Source organism: Mobula hypostoma, chromosome 11 (genome assembly GCF_963921235.1).
Source record: "Mobula hypostoma chromosome 11, sMobHyp1.1, whole genome shotgun sequence".
In the NCBI taxonomy this organism is placed as follows: Eukaryota; Metazoa; Chordata; class Chondrichthyes; order Myliobatiformes; family Myliobatidae; genus Mobula; species Mobula hypostoma.
The window spans coordinates 19,909,459-19,930,484 of record NC_086107.1 but is presented as its reverse complement, the minus strand read 5'-3'; the positions used below and the strand labels follow the sequence as shown (position 1 = coordinate 19,930,484).

Sequence of the window (21,026 nt, the reverse complement as noted above, 5' to 3'; positions counted from 1 at the left end):
TTGGGACAGCACGGAACACACTGATGATGGTGTGTTAGACTGAGTCGTCGCAGGCTGGGTGGTGCAGTGGCCCCCACCCTCCAGGCTGCCAACCGATACATTGCCATGAGGCATGCAGGAGTCCAGCGGTAGCCGGGAGGCACACAGCACATATTTACGGAAAAAGCCGAAATAAACATGCTAATTAATTAGGTGCCGCCTGGCATGTAATTGTCGGCCCAGATCAGAGGTGACGCAATTGGCAATCGCTTCTGATCTGGGCTGACAATTACGTGCTGGGCGGCACCTAATTAATTAGCTTGTTTATTTCGGCTTTTTTCTTAAAGTTGTGCTGTGTGCCTCCCGGCTACCACTGCATTCTCCGCAAATTGGTATCTTTCCGCGGCCTGGGGGTTGGGGTGGTGGGACACTGAGGTGTCATCTCGTCGTCGTCTGTTTCCATTAGGGCAGGCAGGTCATCTTCTTCTATGTCTGCCTGCCTCGATGTCGAAGGTTGAGGTTCGTCGTCTGCTGTGGTTGATGTGGAAGGCTTGCTTGACTGCTGAGCCTCGCGCATTTTTCTATCATACAGTTCTTTGTAAGCACTCAAACCATCTTGCAAATACGCCGTAAACCGACGTACCCTTTCAAAATTAAAGTCGTACTTTATCATTGCAGTGAAAATCTCACGTAGTTACTTCACGTTCAGTTCCTGGACGACTTCACTTTCGCTACTGAATTCAGTTTCAATTATTATTCTTTCCTCTTCCAATTGCATCAGCTCTTCATCTATCAGTTCTTGGTCATGGGATGCCAAAACCTCTTCAACATCATCTTTGTCAACTTCCACAAGCCAAACTCACTTTGACCTTACTTCATTTACCACGATCAAAACGCTTAATTATGTCTAGTTTTATGCTAAGTGTAACACCCTTACGAGCTCTTTTAGGCTTTTCCGATACCTTAGAACTCATCTTGCAAATGGCTGCTCACAGACACTTGCTTAAGCAATGCCGGCGAGAATGCTGTTCCGAATCTGGGGGGAGAGTGGCTGCTTGGGGTGCGTGGCGCGCTGATTTTTTTTTGCACGCTGCCTTTCTTCGTAACAGTGAAAACACCTTCTGTTAGCGAAAACAGGGAATTAATGTAGGTCTTTCGTAACAGTGAGGTTTCGTAAAGCGAACGTTCGAAAAGCGGGGGATACTTGTACTGGAGACAGAAGCCCTCATCACTTTAAAAAAAAACGTCTGGCTAAGTATTTAAATTACTGTGACCTCCAAGACGATAGGGCTAGACTTGGGAATTGTAATTAGCATAAACAACAGTTTAATTTCATTATTACATAAGAGCTAAAATGTTTGCTTGTGTGTTGCTATTTTGTTTTAAGTATATGATTCTATGATTTATTGAACCTCAAGACCTTTAAACTGAAAGTAAGGTCTCAAGGTCCAAGAAAGCACAAGCAGGATAAATTAATCAAAATGTGTTTTTTTTTCCCCAGACTGGAGCATTGAGACCTTAATCATACTTTCACATTTAGCTACAATTCCTGCTACTGTCTCTAAGGAGTTTGTACTTTCTCCCTGTGACCACATGGGTTTACTCTGGATGTTCCAATTTCCTCCCACATTCCAAAGATGTATGGTCAGGGTTAGTGAGATGTGGGCATGCTATGGTGGCATCTGAAGCTTGGCAATAATTATGAGCTGCCTAGCATAATCTTCGCTGATTTGATTTGTCTATCATCTGGTAGCACTCACATCTACAGTGATGAAACGCTTTGAGAGGTTGGTCATGACTAGACTGAACTCCTGTCTCAGCAAGGACCTGGACCCATTGCAATTTGCCTATCGCCACAATAGGTCAATGGCAGATGCAATCTCAATGGTGCTCCACACGCCTTTAGACCACCTGGACAACACAAACACCTATGTCAAGATGCTGTTCATCGACTATAGCTCAGCATTTAATACCATCATTCCCACAATCCTGATTGAGAAGCTGCAGAACCTGGGTCTCTATACCTCCCTCTGCAATTGGATCCTTGATTTCCTAACCGGAAGACCACAGTCTGTGTGGATTGGTGATAACAGCTTCTCTTTGCTGATGATCAACACTGGTGCACCTCAGGGGTGTGGGCTTAGCCCACTGCTCTACTCTCTCTATACCCATGACTGTGTGACTAGGCAGAGTTGAAACACTGTCTACAAATTTGCTGACGATACAACCATTGTTGGTAGAATCTCAGGTGATAACGAGAGGGTGTACAGGAGTGAGATATGCCAACTAGTGGAGTGGTGTCACAGCAACAACCTGGCACTCAACTTCAGTAAGACGTAAGAGCTGATTGTGGACTTCAGGAAGGGTAAGACGAAGGAACACATACCAATCCTCATAGAGGGATCAGAAGTGGAGAGAGTGAGCAGTTTCAAGTTCCTGGACGTCAAGATCTCAGAGGATCTAAACTGGTCCCAACATATCGATGCAGTTATAAAAAAGGCAAGACAGTGGCTATACTTTATTAGGAGTTTGAAGGGATTTGGTATGTCAACAAATACAGTCAAAAACTTCTATAGATGTACTGTGGAGAGCATTCTGACATGCTGCATCACTGTCTGGTATGGGGGGGGCTACATAAATGGGTAAATAATAACTATTATTCATAGATAATTAATAAATAGACTGAGGAAACAATCTAAGGCCATTCCTATAACCTAAACAAGTACTGAAAGAAGCTGCAGAGGGTTGTAAGTTTAGTTGGCTCCATCTTGGGTGCTAGCCTACAAAGTACCCAGGACATCTTCAGGGAGTGGTGTCTCAGAAAGGCAGCGTCCATTATTAAGGACATCCAGCACCCAGGGCATGCCCTTTTCTCACTGTTACCATCAGGTAGGAGGTACAGAAGCCTGAAGGCACACAAACAGCGATTCAGGAACAGCTTCTTCCCCTCTGCCATCTGATTCCTAAATGGACATTGAATCCTTGGACAATACCTCACTTTTTAAAAATATATAGTATGTCTGTTTTTTTTGCATGATTTTTAATCTATTCAATACTGTAAACGTATACTGTATAAAGTGTACGGAATAAGATGTATTTATTTATTTATTTATTTATTACTTTCTTCTATATTATGTATTGCATTGAACTGCTGCTGCTCAGTTAACAAATTTCACGTCACATGCTGGTGATGATGAACCTGATTCTGATTTGATGCCAATGATGCATTTCACTGTATGTTTCGGTGTACACATGACAAATAAAGCAAATCTTTAATCAGCTCAATTGATTAGATCACGTTATTGGCATGTCTGACACTAGACCAATAAAACAGTCTCTATTCCAAGTTCTGTGACAGGAAGAGATTAATAAATAGACTGAGGAACTAATTTAAGGCCATTCCTAAAACCTATGTGGTGGCATCCGTTAGTCTCGCGAGACCATGGATCTGCGCCTGGGAAGTCTTGCTTCAGTCTGCGTTAGGGCAGCGTCTGTTGTGGTTGTAGAGGCCCACACGGGAGTGACAGTCTCGGCTGCATCAACTGCACTTGAAGGCGCTGTCCTCCAGTGTTGTCTTGGTGCCGTTTTTCCGATGAGTGCCCTTTTCTTCAGCAGCAAGCCTCAGCTTCTCTTCTCCGCTTTTTCGACCTCTGCGTAGTTCCAGCCTCCAGTGAGAGCGATTGCTTGCGAGGTTCTCCCACCTCTCGACGTTCATTTTCAGTGACTTCATGTCTCTCTTGCAAACGTCTTTGAAGCGAAGACGGAGCTGCCCTTGTGCTATCTTGCCGGAGGCCAGTTCCCCATACAGCAGGTCTTTCGGGATCCTCCCGTCTGACATGCGGTGTATGTGGCCCAGCCAGCGTAGACAGCGTCATTGGAGCAGGGTGAAGAGGCTGGGTATCTGGGCGTGGGCCAGGACCTCATTGTTGGTGACTCGGTCAGTCCACGTGATGTCCAGGATGCGTCTCAGGCTGTGAAGGTGGAAGGCGTTGAGACACCACTCTTGTCTGTAGTAGAGGCTCCAGGTCTCGCTGCCGTAAAGCAGTGTGCTGAGGACACAGGCCCTGTCGACTGCAACTTTGGTGTGCATCGTCAGCTTTCTGTTCTCCCAGACTCTCTTTGTCAGCCTGGTGAATGTTGAGGCTGCTGGTCCGATCCGTCTGTTGATCTCGGGGTCTAGGGAGAGGCTGTCCGTGATGGTGGAGCGAAGGTATGTAAACTCGTGAACTATCTCCAGTTCGTAGTTGTTGATGGTAATGGCAGGTGGGTGCTCAACGCCTTGGCCCAACACATTGGTTTTCTTCAGGCTGATGGTCAAGCTGAAGCCCTGGCAGGCTCTGGAGAAGCTGTCCATGAGGCGTTGCAGTTGCTGTTCAGAGTGTGTTGCCAGTGCCGCATCATCTGCAAACAACATGTCCCTGATGAGTACTTCACGAACCTTGGTTTTTGCCCTCAGCCGGGTCAGACTGAACAGCCTCCCGTCTGATCTGGTGTGGAGGTAGACACCATCAGTTGATGTTCCAAAGGCGTGCTTCAGCATGACTGCGAAGAAGATGCCAAACAGGGTGGGGGCAAGCGCACAGCCCTGCTTCACACCGCTGAGGATGTTGAAGGCCTCCAAAGAAGAGCCGTCAAACTGAACGACACCCTTCATGTCTGTGTGGAATGACTGAACTATCCTGAGGAGCCTCGGGGGACAACCAATCCTGGCGAGGATTTTGAACAGGCCGTCTCTGCTCACAAGGTCTTAGGCCTTTGTGAGGTCAATGAAAGCGACGTAGAGTGGTTGTCTTTGCTCTCTGCATTTCTCTTGTAGCTGTCGAAGGGGGAAGACCATGTCGATTGTGGAGTGTTCCGACCTGAAATGAGACTCGGGATATATCCTTTCGGCTATTTTCTGTGGTCTGTTCAGGATCACACAGGCGAAGACCTTCCCAACAATGCTCAGCAAGGAGATTCCCCTGTAGCTGTTATAGTTGCTTCTGTCCCCTTCGTTCTTATATATGGTGACAATGTTACAGTCTCTCATGTCTTGCGGCACTGCTCCCTCTATCCAGCACTGGCACAGTAGTTTGTGCAGGTGGTTTAGCAGGACGCCCTTTGCGCATTTGATGGCCTCTGGTGGGCAGGCTGTCGATGGCTTTACTCAGTTCTTCGGCAGTCGGCAATGTATCAGGTTCCTCCATGACAGGCAGGCATTCCATGGCATCTAGCGCGCTGTCCGAGATGCTGTTTTCTCTGGAGAAGAGTTCACCCCTGACGCCTTTCTCTACACCAGTCGAGCGCAGGCTTATAACCGGTAGACTGCCGTTTTCCGTGTTGTGCCGTCGCAGTGAGGCGACGCTGGCGTGTCCTCTCCAGGGCACAGGCCTGGGCAAGGTTGTATGGAAGACCAGCAGTTGCCCATGCTGCAAGTCTCCCCTCTCCACAGCGCCGATGTTGTCCAAGGGAAGGGCAAGGGCCGATACAGCTTGGCACCAGTGTCGTCGCAGGAGTTGCCAGAACAAGGTTGAAGGCAATGTTGGATTGCCTTAGGGACTCCAGCTCTGGATTTGTCCTCAGGGTTTACTCCCAAAGCCTTTTCCATCAGTGGATATGGCTGCAAGGCAGCGGAGGTTTGAAATCAGAGTTTCCCTCTCTTAGATGGACTGCCATCCCAGGCTGACGAGCTCCATCTACCCAAAGCACTGGTTTTAAGGCACCAGGACCCATCTTTGCCCCTTCTCCTGTCAGTAGAAACAGTTCCGCCGGGCTTAGAGGCTAAGCTACACGAGAAGGCCAGGAGTTGGACTTAGTTGTCAGAGGCTATTTGAGGCGCACACCGTGAGCAGCACTTTTAGGTAGTGGGAGCTTGTCCCCACTACCACTCCTTGACTTGACAACCTTGGAACCTAAAACCTAAGAAATGCAATATTTTTACCACATCCTGTGAGACCCTGCCCTGAAATCACTCAAATTGGGGGAGGAGCATTGGGGTTGCTAATGAGAGCCTTGAGTGCTCATGTCCAAATCCTATAGAAGCTTACTGCAGATACCAGAAAGAGTGTCTGCCAGGCGAACTCCTACCCACCCAGTGGCGCTCTCAATAGATTTCACATAGGGCTGTCAGTCACCTCAGAACCCACGGAACTACAGTGGAAACGACTCAAGCTTGATTCCAACGGACTGCCAATGAAGAAAGTTTTACCAGCTTTCAAACTCTGTTGAACCATACCTCATTAAAACAACCTGCACTCCGGATTGGGGTGAAGGGGCAAATAAAACAGGAGCAACCTTTGCTGGTGATGATGGAAAAATGACATAATCATGAAGTTTACAAAACAAACTACATGGGGCAATACGCTGATAACTTGTTTGGTGCACCCTCGTCAATAATTCACTTGATCTCAGAATTTATCTCCGGTTTACTTCCAGAGGCAGTAGGACAGAGAACATAACTGAAGAGGCACAAATCTGCAACTTCCATTATCCAATACACAGCAGAAGATCAGATGCCTGTTGAGTAAAGACACGCTGGTCTTGATATCATCTGGGCATATTTCTAATTGTTTCCAATTACCCAGATCCATTGAAGGACCAACTTATTTCAGAAGAAGCAAAACAAATTCTGAAATTCACTTGATATGTCTCCCGCTGGGCACAAAATACACAAGTCAAAAATGACTTGCAATTCAGAAACCTTTCAGATAATAGAGGTTGTTAAATGATTGGCAGTTTTGAACTGCAACAAGAGCACAAATCAAGAGAAGGCTCAGAATAAACACTACAGTATCTTTTCATTATGTAGCTCATTGTTAGAATAATTTGGCAGGTCAGTAATCAAATTTATTTCCCATAATTTGCAATTGAAAAGGAATAACAGTGTGTGAGATATCACAGTAATCTAACTTTTCTTTCACTGCATACCTGCTTTAATAATTTACAATGGTAATTATTTATTTTTGCTCGATTAATTCTGAATTATTGTGCAAGAACAAAGGAAACACTTTACTGTAGTTGCAATCCACACGGACTTCATGACTTTTTCTTCACAGGCATTGTTTCAAGGGACTAATGTATGAAAAATAAGGCAAAGCATTTCCCCAAGGTGCTGTATCAAATACTCAGTTGTCTTCAGAAAAACAATTTGACAATTATTTTTCCTTTTGCAGTATATGATCTATAAAGAGATTTTTAAAATCAAAACTACATTCTGCAGTGTTACATTTAGTATTAATAGGATTTGTATGTATCAGAATCAGAATCAGGGTTATTATCACCGGCATGTGACGTGAAATTTGTTCACTTAGTAGCAGCAGTTCAATGCAATACATGATATAGAAGAAAAAAATAAAATAATAATAATAATAAATAATCAAATCTTATTCGATATACTTTATACAGTATGCGTATATTGAATAGATTAAATTTTCCATCCTCCTAGATAAAATAAATCAATTGAATATCTTCTCCATGGAGCATTATTGTTTAAAGGTGACAAATATAAGTTATTGATGTATCCACTCAGTGGCCACTTTATTAAGTATACCTGTACTCCTGCTCGTTCATGCAAGTATCTACTTCAGGGAGCGCGAAGCGCAGAATCAAATATCGCTGTGATGATTGTACGCTCTAGTATCAATTGTTTGGTGACAATAAAGTATGAAGTATAAAGTATCTAATCAGGCAGTCATACAGCAGCTACTCAATACATAAAAGCATTCAGACAAGGTCAAGCAGTTTAGTTGCTGCTCAGACCAAGCATCAGAATAGGGAAGAAATGGGGACTTGGACCAAATCACATGATGGGGTGATTTGAGTATTTTAGACACAAAATAATCTGCAGATGCTGGGGTCAAAGCAACACTCACAACACGCTGGAGGAACTCAGCAGGTCGGGCAGCATCTGCGTAAGATGATGGGACTTTCGAACGATCCCTGCGGAAAGCAGAGAGGGATGGAGAGGGAAATTGAGTATTTTAGAAACACCTGATTTTCTTGGATTTTCATGCACATCAATCCCTAGTGTTTACAGAGAATGGCATGAAAAGCAGAAAAAAAACATGCAGTCGGTGGTAGTTCTGTGGCTGAAAAAATGTGTTAATTAGATTAGATTAGATTGTGAGGACACTCAGTCCTCTTTTATTGTCATTTAGTACTGCATGCATTAAGAAATGATACAATGTTGCTCCAGAATGATATCACAGAAACACAAGACAAACCAAGCCTAAAAAACTGACAAAAACCACATAATTATAACATATAGTTACAACAGTGCAAAGCAATGCCGTAATTTGATAAAGAACAGAGCATGGGCACAGTAAAAAAAAGTCTCAAAGTCTCTCGAAAGTCCCATCACCTCACACAGACAGTAGAAGGAAGAGAAACTCTCTTCCTGCCATGATCCTCCAGCGCCGCAAACTTGCTGATGCAGCACCCTGGAAGCACCCAACCACAGCTGACTCTTGAGTCCGTCTGAAAACTTCGAGCCTCCGACCAGCCCTCCGACACTGAGCACCGAGCACCATCTCGGCCGAGCACTTCGACCCCGGTCCCGGTAACAGGCAATAGGCAAAGCCAAGGATTTGGGGCCTTTTCCTCCGGAGATTCTCGATCGCACAGTAGCAGCAGCAGCGAAGCAGGCATTTCAGAAGTTTCTCCAGATGTTCCTCTATGCTTCTCATGTCTGTTTCCATCAAATCAGGATTGTGCACGGTACCTGCTTAACAAATACGATATCATCTCAGAGTGGCCACGCGCACTGCATTGCGCCCCCATCTTCTACTCCCCATTAGGGAGGGAGATTAGAGGAGAATGGGCAGACTGGTTCAAACTGACAGGAAGGCAATAATAATTCAAATAACTATGCATAACAACTATGGTGTGGTGAAGAGCATCTCTGAATACACAACACATGAAACCTTGAAGTGGATGGGTTACAGCAGCAGAAGATCAAGAACATGCACTCAGAGGCTACTTAAGGAGGTAGCCAATAATGTGGCCACAGAGTGTAAAGAACAACTGTTACGTGCTCCAATCGAATAGGAAGGACTCACTTGTAATGGTGAACTTGTCAGAATGATTCCAAAATACCCAACATGTGTCAGAATTTTTCTGATAAAACCCTCACTGTCTTGCACAGGAAATTTGTAATCACATCATTATGGATTACCTGACAGCAAGTTAATGTGCTTCACAAATACATCTAGTCAAGTGGGGAAAACAACGCTATGCTACAGTGACTTTACATATCGATAATCCTGGTTTGAAATCAAACAGGCAATTGAGAAATCATCATGACAACTACAGAGGACACTGAGTTCTCACTTTCATCCCTACTTGTCTCTGTATTCAGCAGATCATCCTTTGCAGTTTTCAGCAGCTTCAACAGAATTCCATCACCAGACACATCTTTCAGTTCCCATTCTATTAAACTTTCCCCTTGTGACTTCCCAGTCTACTTTTCTATCTCCATCAAACACTCCTTCCCATGCTGAAGATGAAATTTATGTTCTTTTTCTCTTTCCTCTTTTCTTCCTGTCATTCAAACACTCAATGATTCACTTACATTTCCAATCTAATGCATGCATTTAGTATTCCCTCTACACTGAAGAAATGAGAGGTGGGATTGTGTGACTACTCTGGGGATTATGTCAGTCAGACCACAAAAGCAATCCACATCTTCTACTATAACGCACACAAAATGCTGGAGGAACTCAGCAGGCCAGACAGGGTCTTGATGAAGGGTCTTGACCCGAAGTGTTGACTGTTTACTCCTTTCCATAGATACTGCCTAACCTGCTGGGTTTCTCCAGCATTTTGTGTGTGTTACTTTGGATTTCCAGCATCTGCAAATTTTCTTGAGTTTGTGATACCACATCTTCTAGTTGCCTGTCACTTTGATTCTTCATCCCACTCCCAATTAGATTAATCTCTCTGTGATTTCTTGCACCATTTTAATGAGGCCCAATGTAAGTCTGAGGAATAGCACCTCATCTACTGTTCACCTATAGACTCAATAATTCTGGATGACTTGCTTTCTCAGTTTTAGTCAGGATTGGCTAATTCTCTTATGGGTTACTTATCTCAGTTGAACACACAAAATGCTGGAGGAAATCTGCACGTCAGGTAGGGGAATAAATAGTCAATATTCTCTGCTGAGCCCTTCATCATAAGCAATTTCTTTTCTCTCCACTGTTATTGTCTGGTGTACCAGGCATTTGCTTCAGTTGTAAGTTGTCCCTCATAGCTTTAGCATGACACTGTGTTTGTCTCTTCTTTTAAATGCTCTCTCTCTCACACACACACACCCACACACACACACACACACACACACACACACACTCTCAATTATGTCTCACTATAACTCTGAAGTAAAACTTTGATGAGCATAGTGCAGAACAATGATGAAAGGACGAACCCGATTTGCCAAAAAGATCCCAATTTATTTGCAGCAGGCAGGAACATTTCAATAATATAGTACAGGTATTGCTAATTCAATGTCACAGTTTGACTGGTGATGCAATGATAGGTCTTGGCCACACGGAGATGATAATGTAATTTAAAATGGCAAATTCAATCGCTCTGAAACAATTGCAACAGTAATTTACATACCAAACCACTGAGTTTTAGAGCATAAAATACAGATAAGAAAAGGCAATTAAAACCACGTGTGATTCATACTCCCAATTTATTTATTCTCCCAAAAGAGCAATGTAGCACCAGGACATGCCTTCTTCTCATCGTTACCATCAGGAAGGAGATAAAGGAGCTTGAAGGCGCACAGTCAGTGATTCAGGAACAGCTTCTTCTCCTCTGCTATCTGATTTCTGATAGGACATTAAACCCATGAACACTATCTCGCCACTTTTTTTAAGTACAGGGATCTATTTTTACACTACTTATTTTAACTTATCTATTTAATATACATATATATAATTACTGCAATTCAGTCTTTTTTCTATATTTATCATGTACTGCACTGTACTGCTGCCGTAAAATTCATGACACGAGGAAATCTGCAGATGCTGGAAATTCAAGCAACATATGCTGGTGATGTTAAACCTGAGTCTGATTCTGGAGAGACTGAATGGAGTTTCAAGAGCAGAAATGCACCTTTAACTTTAGACTGATCTCTGCTCTCCAGATGTCTCAATCTTTCCTGTTGACCATGACTATTAAATACTGATATCTAGAAAATGGAATTCACCCTCTTTATTGAACTAAGTGTGTTTTGTGTATGCCCTAATATGCAATTGTAGTTACCAAAAGCCTTGATGAAATTGAGACAAAATTTCATTTAGAGAAGAGTTTTGAGATTTTGCATTTAGCTGTGGTCAATTATGTCAATAATCAGTACTGGATGAAATTAGGGACACTGCGAAATTGCTCCAGGTGCAATTGCACAAGTCACCTTGACCTTTAACTGGCATCAGCTACACAGTGAGGGGCCATGCATTGCACACTTCCTCCACCCTCAGCAGAAAAAAAATTGATGAAGACACGAAGCAAAGAGCGCAACATCTTTTCGTCACGAGGGAGGTTTTCTATGGGACTTCTATGCTAAAATGGGACCCATATAGTTCACATCAGGAGCTGTATTCAGAGCTTGCAGTTAAAATATTGTTGCATCGCTGACTGCTGGGAAGTGAGTCAGTGCTTGAAGATCTCTCTCACCATGGCAACCACAGTACAGGCTGCTTAGAGGTGAGGGAACATGGAGGAGATGGGACTTGACATTCTCTCATCACTAAAGATTGACCCCTTGGCTTGAAAGGAACCAGAGGTTATAGTGACATTATAATCAATTTACAGTGAAGTGTCCAGGTTAATATGTCAATATTTGCAATTTCATCCAAGTAGCACAATTGACCCCAGGTAAATATTTATCAGACTATAAGACATAGGACCAGAATTAGACCATTCAGCCCATCAAGTCCTTCCTGCCATTCCATTATGGCTGATCTATTATCCCTCTCAACCCCACTCTCTTACCTTGTCCCCATAATACCTGATGTCTTTACTAGGCAAGAACCTCTCAACTTTTATTTTAAATATGGCAAATGACCTGGCCAAGATTCATGCAAGACTTACATGTAGGAAATATGTTGAAAGTGGTCTAGGTGAATGATTTGAGATGATGATTATTACTAATCAGAACATGAAACATTGAAAGCAATGATAAACCACCAAAATGTTGCTATCTCTGATATTTATTCAAGAACAAGATCTGCTTGATTGACTGTTTGTTAAATTATGTATACTGCTGCTTGGCTAGGAGATTAAAGAAAAAAATACTGCCTGTTAAGAGCAAATTAAAGAGTAAAACTAAACTGTGTCTCACGATGTCTTAAAGAACATTATAAGCAATGACATTCTCTTGAGGTGTAAGTACCGTTGCAGAATAGGAAATGAACTAATTTAAATAAAACAAGGTACTACAAAATATTATATGATAATAATCTGAAACTATACTTTTAAATGATTCGTCTGAGAGATAATTATTTAGCAAAATGCAGAGAAGAACTCTGTTGCCCCTCTTCAGACAGTGGGTGTGGGATCTTTTACATCTTTCAATGTCTCACCCAAATGATGAGATGCTGCTGACAGTTTAGTATTCCCTCAGCTCTGGAGTGTCAGCCTAGATCATGTAAATGCCACTTAACAGCAAGCCATACCAGTGCTGCCATTTCAGGAGATCATTTGGAATTGCATCCTGTTCCAAAAAATTTCTTTGTTAGAAAGTCTAACTGGGATGAATAGTAAATAGCACTGAATGGGTGAAAGAATTTGTTTAAAAATAATCTTCTCAAAATATGAGTGACTGATAAATTAACCACTTTGACCTTCAGTTTCTTCATTTGTTTTTCTAAGTCCCTTTTGACATGAGCTATCTACATTCAATTCAGCTTCACTTAACTGTGCTGCTAGTTATTGAGAAGGGAGTCATATTTGGCAGCTCCACTATGGAATGTAGAGTAAACATTGTTTCAGAACAAGTGGAAATCATCAATGTAATGAAGATTTTTTGTTTCTGATGTGACGAGAATACACATAGATAAGATGTTAGCTGTCCTGTGTGATCAGCAGTTGGTCTGCCACCTGTCTTCAAGGGAGAGATAAGGAACACAATGAAACAGCATCTGGAGATGTGTAATGAAGGGACGGGAGAGAGAGCTGTCTGGAGCGGCTCCCCCTTTGAACCCTGAACTGTTTGAAGTGATGGACAGGCGATACCCCAGCAGGTGGATAAAAAGGGACAAGTTCACTAAGGCAGGACACACACGACACCCGAGGTAATGAGACCCTGGAAGCGGTGCGCCTCTCACGAGTCGGTGGGAAGTATCGGACAACGCACAGGGTGGAAAGGTACAATCAGCGGGAACCCGGTGCGTGTCCGCCCTTGCTTGGGTGCCGGGTTCACTGCAGAGGATCGACCGCATCTGGAGGAGGGGTCACAGTCGGTGACCTCAGGTGACATCACCAAGGACTCGCCCAAAAGCTGCTTATGAGCAATTATCGCCGGTCTGTGAGTGGAAGTCGTTTCTGAATGATCAGTCGTTCCCGTTCTCTCTCTCTCTCTCCCCCCCCCCACGTTGTCCATCACCATGGCAACGATTACTGTGAACTGAACTACTATATTGGACTGAACTTTGCGTCACTTTGAAATTGGTCATTTATCCCTAGACAACGATAGAGCTTGATTGATGCTGTTATCTTAATTCTGTGCACATGTGTGTTTATCATTGCTGAACTGTTGTATTTATTATCCTTTCGATTACTGTGTTGCTTGTTTCTTTACTAAAACTTTCTTAGTTCTAGTAATCCAGACTCCAACTGAGTGATCCATTTCTGCTGGTTTGGCAATCCAGTTACAGGGTACGTAACACTGAACACATCTGACCCAGACTGAAATCTAGTTCAATAGTGTGGGCACTTAGGGTCTTTAAAAAAGGTATGGTTAGTTTAAATGTATAGAACCAATAATTTAGGTTTAACATTATAGACCATTATCTTGGTCAATGACCACACAAATCTTAATGAATTCAAACTACTCACAACTTTACTCTATCAACTTATTATAACAAACTCAAATATCCATGTAATTCCTGAATTCTGTTGATCCTGTAGGACCAATACTCATCCAAACTGCTTTTCTCACTTACTTTGACACTGGGGATCATCTGATGGGTAATCTTCTCCCAACCCCAGGCCCGTGTATCTTCCTCGTGGTAATCCGCCTCCTTAGATGTCTGCTTCCTGCTTGTTGGTGTCCTGAGTTCTCACTGCTTTACCTCTGAAAACTTTCATTATAATTATTTTCCCTTATCAGTTCTGCAGCATTCTACTTTGAATCTATTGGCCCTGGCCCAAGGCTACAGGTGGCACCTCTTCACGTCATGTCTTTGATGTCATTCCTTGGCTGTTTTCACTCAATCTCTAATTACACTAATTATAGCCAGTTCAAGCCAGCCACCAGGTTCAGAACACACCAGTTCACAGCCTCAGATACTCCTTCTACAAACCTGCATTGATTCATCTGTCTTCCCAAAGAACATCCCACAAGTAACTTCTTGTTTGAAAAGGATATCGAATTATCAGTAGGACCTTCATTATTTCTACTTTCAAGTACATGTTCTTCAATCCAGGAAGAGTTAATTCCAAAATCTTCTTCCGCCATCTGGCAACAACTGAGACATTTGTTTTGTCTGCTTGTTCACTGTCCTTGACGTATTCCAACAGGCTGTTCTGCAGACTTTTAATTTCTTTATGCCAACAGCACATGGGTTCTGCTATCTTGAAGGACAAGATAGATTCTAATTTGATCTTACAAAAAATGAAAAGCTGACAGTCCATTTCCCTTCACAGATTCAGCACGAACCATTGAGTTCCTCCTGCATATTTCTTCTTTGCTCTAGATTCTAGCATCCTTAATCTCTTGTGTTTTCACTGCTTATTAGCTTGTTGAGCAAACAATGACCCAAAACATTTGCTTGGATTTGTAAACTTTTAAGGCATTAATTAACTGGAACGTTTGCATTTTCAGGAAGGGGTTGGACTGTACCATACCATGCACTATTAGCCTCACACATGTCCTGTGCTTCTGGACTACTGCTAGAGTTCAATGCCGCAGACTCCCTCAGATTTCCCAACTTCCTAGCTCAAACCTGGCATATACTTGTATATTGGTCTCTCTTGAAAGGAATGGGAATGGGAATGGGCAGCTAATCAAGATAATGAGTAGATTTACATTTAATTTATGAGTAGATAACGTCTGCATTTGTTTGAGGTTATTAAATTGAAATTATTCAATTAATTTTAGTGAGAAAGCATTTGTTTTTTTAACTAAGCAATATTTTGTTTAATATAGATTTGATTTTTTAATCACTTCTGAATCCTTTTAAATTATTTATGAAGGCATAGCCACTCCACCCACCCTACCATCCTCAAAGCAGGTAGGCGCAAGGGCTGTGTGCTGAGCAACTACTGTGCACTACGCTCACACGCAACCACATGGCCAAACACGTGGGCCTTTATGGATGAGAAATATCTTGTAGATTTTAACCATGGGAGATACTCACTTTTCTGTTTGTATAATCCATGACTTATGGTAAACTAGGTAAAAAGTTGCTCTAAAAGAGTAACACAGTTACATACATATTTCAGATTTAATGAATTTCTTTTCATTTGACCTTGACACCTCCTCTTCCTGAATCATATCTGCAGAACTGAATCCTATATCTATGCTCTTTTCTGTTTCATTAAACAGGCTTTCACATTGATTGATATTTGGCAGAATCCAAACATAGTTATTGATTGCTAATTCTCTATGGATATGGGATTGCATCATTACAATGTGCAATCCGTATGAAATAATTTGCCATTTGACACAATACCGCATTTTTATACAGCCAAGATGTAAATGTAATAAATGTACGATCATAGAATTTTTCAGTACAGGAGGACAATATTGTCCATTTCAGCTTTGTTGGCTCTTTGCAAGACTGCTCTGCTTGACCCATTCCCATGCTGTTTCCCACGCCTTCCACATTTTTTTCCTTTTCAAAAAATTTCTATCTTCATTGTTCACTTGTCTGTTGTAGAGGGATGGGAAACAGCTGCAAACACCTGGACAAAATAGCATACTTGGCATTTTGGCTTTTCTCCTGGGGTGTCCAGATTCTTTTGATTGAACCACATTGGTTAAGATGGCGAAACCTACAGAAGTTCATCCCATAAGCTTCCTAAATGCAATTTGATCATTAAATAGACACTGGGAATTCAGCCACCAGTTTGTCTTTACGCCCTATTAATCAGTTGTACTTGAGCATCAGTTTTTAGTTGCTTCAATTGTATAAAACTCTTCACAACTGCCTTCAAATCAAATGGTGAAGAAGTATTTATGGCTGTTGGTGGAAGTATGACTGGGAGGCATTTTGTGAAAGGTGAAGCAATGTCTTTCAGGAGTGAATTTAGGAAATATATCTACAAGAAAAGTTTAGTGGAAGATTGGAGCCTTTCCACAAATGACAACTGGTGCAAGGTTGAACATCCATTTCTATTTCAGACATTGATATGCAGTAGACCTTCGATCCACCATTAAATGATGAACTATCAGAATCAGGTTTATTATCACAGACATATGTTGTGAGATTTGTTTTGAGGCACCGGTGCTGTCTAAGATATAAGAAAAAAATTATGTTAATAAACAAAATAAATGAATAGTTCGGAAGAAGAATAATGGGGTAGTGCTGATGGGACATTCAGGAATATGATGACAGAGGGGAAGACACTGTTCTTCAATGTTGAACTGTTCTCAATATTCTTAAACTACACTCAATATGGCATTCTTCTTGTTTGAATCAATTTCAGTCCCTTTTATAAATGGTTGGTCTTCACTTCAGATCCTCTTCAATTATTTTGATCTACATCAAAAACGTAACTGCATTTATCAAAATTATTATTCTCCTCTTAATGTATGTTAGTGCAAACCTTTCCTTTAGCTATCAAGTAATAATTTAACTATTTCTTTCCTTTACTTTATTGTCCCAAACAATTGATACTAGAATGTACAATCATCACAGCGATATTTGATTCTGCACTTTGCACTCCCTGGAGTACAAATCGATAGTAAATATTAAAAATTTAAATTATAAATCATAAATAGAAAATAGAAAAGAGAAAGTAAGGTAGTGCAAAAAAACCAAGAGGCAGATCCGGATATTTGGAGGGTACAGCCCAGATCCGGGTCAGGATCTGTTTCCATTCATCTATCTCTAAATGTGGGTGTCATTGTCAAAGCCTGCCTACAGGAAAGATGTAAACAAGGTTGAAAGATTGTAGAGAAAATTTACAAGGATGTTGCTGGGTCTGGAGGACATGGAAAGATTGGAAAGATTGAATAGGTTAGAACTGTATTCTTTAGAACGTAGAAGATTGAGAGTAGATTTGATGGAGGTATACAAAATTATGAGTGGTATAGGGTAAATGCAAGCAGGCTTTTTCCATTGAGGTTGGGTGGGGTAACAACCAGAGGTCATGGCTTAAGGGGGAAAGGTGAGAAGTTTAAGGGGAAGATGAGGGGGAGCTTCTTCACTCAGAAGGTCATGAAAGGGTGGAATGAGGTGCCAGCACAAGTGGTTCATGTGAACTTGATTTTAATGTTTAAGAGAAGTTTGGATAGGTATGTGGATAGTAGGGATATGGAAGTAGGCAGTTTACATGGTTTAGCACAGGCAAGATGGGCTGAAGGTGCAGTTCCTGTGGTGTACGACTCTACGAATCTATGGCCTCCTAGTGCCATTATACACTGGGCTGGATATGTAGTTAACAGTCAACAAAATGAAGCAGTATTCATTTTACTTGCACTTGGCCATTGACAAAAGAATCTCCATGCACTTCTATTGAAACCACTGAAAGCCAATATGTAAGTGCAACAAGCAGTTAGGAGGACAAATTGTATGTTAGCCTCTATTATGAATGAGCTTAGTTACAGGATCAAGGAAATCATATTGAAATTTTATTGGGGCTGTTGGATTTCTGTTTATTTTCTGATCCTTAGGGTTCTATCAGGTGTCAGGAATGAAGAACAGTCTTAAATTCCTAACAATCATTTATTTTAAAGTCAAACAAGCATACAAATACTAAGCAAGCTAAATAAAGAAATGAGAAATGAAGCTAAGGTGAATTAAAAGTATTCTGAATCCAAAGATAAAAGGGAACAAAGAAGCAAAGATGGCGCCTCTGAAAAACCCATAACTTTTATAATTGAGATAAGAGAAATTCCTTACATTAACTAAACCATTCACTGGTTGCACAATTATATCATGTGGGTAATGTGCTAACACTTAGCCAATGAAAAATGAAACAGTGATTAACCATTAGTTTAACTGCTATACCGCTCTCTGCCAGTAAGTGGGGATGAACCATCACACACTTGTGAAAAATACATGAGTTTGTTTAAAAAGTACAAATTATGATTAAACTATGACTTTTGTAAAAATACAAATGATCAAACTACAACTTTAGTCTCATATTAATTCATCTAATATCTTATAAAAGTATTTAAGAAATCATTTCCAACAGGTCCTTGATGAGAATAAACCTGGAGAACTATGTACAACCTAGGAAAGGATGTGCTTGTAGAGAATGTAGTGAAGATTCACTGGACTAATTCTAGGGATGGTGTATTTGCCATATGAAAAGCGACTGAGTAGACTGGGACTGTAATCTTTATAACTTGAAAGGATGTGGCAACATCTCATTGAAACTTACAAAATTCCTGGAAGGGTTTAAATCTAGATAAGGGACAAAGTTTCTCCTAAATGAGGAGCCTAGGGCCAAAGAACAGAGTTTGAGAATACAAGTAAGGTGAGTAGGATTGAGATCAGGAGAAATGTCTTCAATTAGTGAATGGTGAATTTTTGAATTCTCCACTGTGGAAGCTGAATCAAAACAGAAATGAATAGATTTCTGGACAATTAGGGAATATGGTGATAGTGCTGAAAAAATTGCCAGTGGATCATGAGACATGATGTTGAAGGATGGTGGAGCAGATTTGAAGGGTTCTAAAGCCTACACTACTCCTGTCTCTTATGTTCTTCTGAATTTCAATGGGCTATCGCACCAGATACTGCTCTCAATCTACTTTCTCCTTTTCAAGCCTCTGGGGCTTAATGTAAACAAAGAACACAACTGGATATCAGGTCAAAGAATATATATTGGAGGCTTGGTCAGAGTATGTAACAAAGGAGAGAATGTGAAATAAAAAGGTTGTAAAGAAAAATGCAATTGGAATAGAGAGATGAAAGACAGAATGAACGAACCTTTTTCTTTAAAATAATCTTTCTATTTGAATTCTCAAGAGTAACATCTTAAGGATAGAGACTTCTTATTGTGAAAGTGACTTTGTGGGTGGTTTGTATGTATTTAAAACATTGTATGCACCAACTCTCAAATGGAAAAGCAACCTTCTGTGTTTCTCAGCTATAATGATAAATGATGAATCTTTAAAACCCCTACACAATTCAAATTCAATAAAGAGACAAAAATTAAAATAATGTAACAAAATATATCCGAGAATTCCCTTTTTCCTAGACTTAAAACCTACAAACAAAAGCTAGAATTCAACCTCAGAAACTACTTACAGTAATAGATGGTCAAGGAAAATCATGTCTGATGAATCTCATAGAATTTTTTGAGGATGTAACTAGTAGAGTGGATAGGGGAGAACCAGTGGATGTGGTATATTTGGATTTTCAAAAGGCTTTTGACAAGGTCCCACACAGGAGATTAGTGTGCAAACTTAAAGCACACGGTATTGGAGGTAAGGTATTGATGTGGATAGAGAATTGGTTGGCAGACAGGAAGCAAAGAGTGGGAATAAACAGGACCTTTTCGGAATGGTAGGCAGTGACGAGTCAGGTACCGCAAGGCTCAGTGCTGGGACCCCAGTTGTTTACAATATATATTAATGGCTTAGACGAGGGAATTAAATGCAGCATCTCCAAGTTTGCAGATGACACGAAGCTGGGCGGCAGTGTTAGCTGTGAGGAGGATGCTAAGAGGATGCAGGGTGACTTGGATAGGTTAGGTGAGTGGACAAATTCATGGCAGATGCAATTTAATGTGGATAAATGTGAGGTTACCACTTTGGTGGCAAGAACAGGAAAACAGATTATTATCTGAATGGTGGCCAATTAGGAAAAGGGGAGGTGCAACAAGACCTGGGTGCCATTGTACACCAGTCATTGAAAGTGGGCATGCAGGTACAGCAGGCGGTGAAAAAGGTGAATGGTATGCTGGCATTCCTAGCAAGAGGATTTGAGTACAGGAGCAGGGAGGTACTACTGCAGTTGTACAAGGCCTTGGTGAGACCACACCTAGAGTATTGTGTGTAGTTTTGGTCCCCTAATCTGAGGAAAGACATTCTTGCCATAGAGGGAGTACAAAGAAGGTTCACCAGATTGATTCCTGGGATGGCAGGACTTCCATGTGATGAAAGACTGTATCGGCTAGGCTTATACTTTCTGGAATTTAGAAGATTGAGGGGGTTCTTGTTGAAACGTATAAAATCCTAAAGGGATTGGACAGGCTAGATGTAGGAAGATTGTTCCTGATGTTGGGGAAGTCCAGAATAAGGAGTCACAGTTTGAGGATAAAGGGGAAGCCTTTTAGGACTGAGATGAGGAAAAACTTCTTTACACAGAGAGTGGGGAATCTGTGGAATTCTCTGCCACAGGAAACAGTTGAGGCCAGTTCATTGGCTATATTTAAGAGGGAGTTAGATATGGCCCTTGTGGCTAAAGGGATCAGAGGGGTATGGAGAGAAGGCAGGTACAGGGTTCTGAGTTGGATGATCAGCCATGATCATAATAAATGGTGGTGCAGGCTCGAAGGGCCGAATGGCCTACTCCTGCACCTATTTTCTATGTTTCTATGGTCAATGGTAATAAATTTGCATTGTACTGGTGTGTTTAAAATTGCAACAGTGTAGTTATTAAGTTCATGTACTGAATTTTGGCATAGATGTTCAAGAATTTTAATTCATCTTTTTAAAATACTGGTTC

At 41.5% G+C, this 21,026-nt stretch overlaps 1 protein-coding gene across 3 annotated transcripts in view; it reads right to left on the bottom strand.

The window, feature by feature from the left end:
• The window catches only part of ano5a (anoctamin 5a), a 270,568-nt gene extending 256,333 nt beyond the window's left edge, over nt 1-14,235 (bottom strand). For all 3 annotated transcript variants that reach the window (XM_063061746.1, XM_063061747.1, XM_063061748.1), the window contains exon 1: nt 14,124-14,235. The gene's annotated coding sequence lies outside the window, so the exon portion shown is untranslated. The remainder of the gene's footprint in view (nt 1-14,123) is intronic.
• Nucleotides 14,236-21,026: the final 6,791 nt, after the last annotated feature.